Source organism: Dendrobium catenatum, unplaced genomic scaffold (genome assembly GCF_001605985.2).
Source record: "Dendrobium catenatum unplaced genomic scaffold, ASM160598v2 fragScaff_scaffold_262, whole genome shotgun sequence".
Lineage (NCBI taxonomy): Eukaryota > Viridiplantae > Streptophyta > Magnoliopsida > Asparagales > Orchidaceae > Dendrobium > Dendrobium catenatum.
The window spans coordinates 499923-503332 of NW_021318724.1; positions in this window are offsets into that span (position 1 = coordinate 499923).

Here is a 3410-nt window from a genome sequence, read left to right on the forward strand (position 1 = left end):
TTAATGTTCACTTGTATGATTCTTTTTTAAATTATTTATTATTATGATCATTCTGCTAATACATTTTTAAATGATGATACTTTTAAAATTTTGGCCTATTCGATTCATGGGATATAAGAAAAATAATATAAAAAAAAATAATTACTTATTAGATCCTCATTAGCTACTTATTAAATAACAAATAATTTTGCTTAATAAATGAATTAATATTTAAACTCATTTATTTATTTGTCCAATTTTTAAAATTGTATTAAATTTATTCAATTGCTTAAATAAATAAATATAAATAAGTATCAAAATGTCCATTCTGTATATGTTAAATCAATTATGATCCGCAAGCTAAAGTTCACGTAATTGGATTATTGGGGGAAAAAACATGAGCGAGGAATCTTCTTAAAACACAACTCTCCTTGGCCTATTGGTTGAGAGCTAAGGCTTCTAACTAAGAGGTCTAAGATTCTAGTCTATGTGTATGCGTTGCGTGTATGAATTTGCCTTAAATGACTTAAATGTCCCAAAAAAAAAATCTTCTTCACATGAGAATAACGTGAATGTAACGTCGAATCATTCATTATTCATGATATGGATTTCAGTGGAACGATTCTCCACATTGTTCCAAAATATTATCTTGTTGTTTTGTTATTCTCTAGAATCATCGAAAGTCTTGCCTTATCAAATATACTGTTCATGTTGAAAATTTTGGCTATAACTTAAGCCTATCAATCAAGAGGTATGAAATTTAAGCTTGTGTATAAGATGTGTTGAGAGTTTATCTTTTTTTTATCAAACTCATGACATGAGAATAACGTGAATGAATGTAACGTCGAATCATTCATTATTCATGATATGGATTTCAGTGGAACGATTCTCCACATTGTTCCAAAATATTATCTTGTTGTTTTGTTATTCTCTAGAATCATCGAAAGTCTTGCCTTATCAAATAGGGGTATTAATAAAATATACTGTTCATGTTGAAAATTTTGGCTATAACTTAAGCCTATCAATCAAGAGGTATGAAATTTAAGCTTGTGTATAAGATGTGTTGAGAGTTTACCTTTTTTTTATCAAACTCATGATGGGACATACGCTTTAATATAATTAAAAAGTTACAAGTCCTTAAAGGACCAAGAGCCCTCTAAAATACATCATTGGAAGTAAAACCTAAGAACCTATGATGTGTGTGGAGTTTATCTTTCTTTTTTTTTTTTTATAAAACCCACTAGTAGGAGCCTACGCGTTAATGGAAAGAAATGTTACAAGTTCTTTATGAATCTAAAGCCTTCGAAAAATCATCATTAAAAGCAAAACCAACAAGCTTTTGATTCAAGCTAAATACAATAATCAAACAAAAGAAAATACAGCAAATCAAAAGCCAAAACCGCATAGCGAGCCACCCATGAGATGGTATGAGGAAAAAGCCAATGCCAACACCTCGAGAGATCCAACAAATATCAATCTGCAAAAAATGAAACAACAAATAAAAGGTAAAAGGAGAAGGCAAACATAACACTCCAACAAACCAACAAAAATAGAGCTAATCGACCACCACAGAGAAAACACAAAACCTGACCCCTTAACCAAACAGCTCAGTCGAACACCAACCAAACCCCACAGCCAAGCCTTCAACCCAAAACACCCACAGTCGAGCAAGAAAAGCCCAACAGGCACTCCCAAAACTAAACAAAAACACAGAGCCCAACAACAGAAAGACCACAACAACTAAAGGAAAAAGAACCATCAAAGAGGAGGACCAACAGTAGAAGCTAGGAACAACAACAAGAAGAATTGCTTCTTTTTAGATTTCTGCCTACGATGTTTTCCACCCCCATTAAAAAAAGTTTTTTCAAGTATACGACCCACATTCAAATTATACATCGCATGAAACTCATCCTCACGCTTATTGAAGTCCTCTCTACTACCCCCATAAGGCGAGGAGAAAGGCCCATCAAGCTAATCAGATTGATCCACACAATAATACTTCATTTTCAACGCCAATTGTGATTTCAAAACATCATTAGAAATAAGAGAAACATGAACATCAATAAGTGGCACATTCTCATTTGCAACCACAATATTGGGTGACAAAGCTGGTTCCAAAAAAGCCAAAGGTGATTCATTAGAGGCAACAACCATTCCACTAGAGGATCATGCAAAACCACCGTGTTAATATCACAAATCCTCATTTTCACTACATTCAACTTATCATGAGACAAACCAATAACAATTTTTTTCGTATCCTTCTCAACAGCAAAAGGTGGATAACCACATCCAAGCCTAGCTACTAGGCAATTTGTTAGCATTCTCAATAATAATACCCTTACAAGCCTTTTGAACGGAACAAGCCAAATCCATTAAAGGTTAGGCACATTTAAGACCATAATTACTGACAATAACAACATAGGAGGGACAAACTCACCACCAGTTGGTAGAGCTAAAGTGTCATCAACAATCTTTTTAATGTCCCAACAAGCCTCTAAAATAGGACCGGCAGCAGGGGAAGCCATAGGGGCATCCGAAACCAATAATTCAGGCTCAACTGAAGGCCCCACATCACAAAAAATCGAAGGATAAATCAAAGGCTCAATATCCAAACAGCCCACAACCACATGTTCAATATCTTCATGCACTGGTAAATCAACAAAAACAATGCCAACCTTATCACCCCCATAAACGAAAAATAGGGTTAACAGTAGGGGTATGATCAAGATTTGGGTGTAAAATGCTACATTCCAATTTCGAGTAGCCCAACGATTTACAATGCAAACAATAAAAGGGAAAATCCACCATAACTACAAATTAAATGTGACCCTAGCTAGTTTTCTGGACCAACCCACACTTTAGTGGGAAAATGTTTGCTAACATCTTACTCAATTAGAACACGCGCAACATATGGTCAAGAGCTAGTAGAAGTGGAATTATCAGTTTTAAGAGGCTAGCCAAACAGAGAACCAAGGTCATGACGTATTCGAGGAGAAAAAAGGTGAGGCTTGAGGTAAGAAACCCAAATTGGAATAATGGGGGATTCAACTTCAATATCAAACATTAGTGACCATTTCAATACTTTTATAAAACAATTGTTCAAAAAATAAGAGCGATAAGCAAACACTCTACAATAATCTAAATCATTAACAAGCTTAATCAACACATGCTACGGATTAAGAACATTCACAGAAAAATTACAATTAAGCTTGAGGTTAAAAAAAAATTCCTGATTGCATCAATAGATGGTCTCCGACTCAGAAATTTCCCGATCAAAATGAAGTCAAAAAATGGTATTAATAAATGATATAATCCGTCAATCCAACTCAAATCCCATCCAAAAAGTTTAGAATCAGATTTACCAGTTTAATAAACGCATCATATTTAGGTTGAGTTTTTCAGCCCATTTATTAAAGGTAAATTTTTAAAAT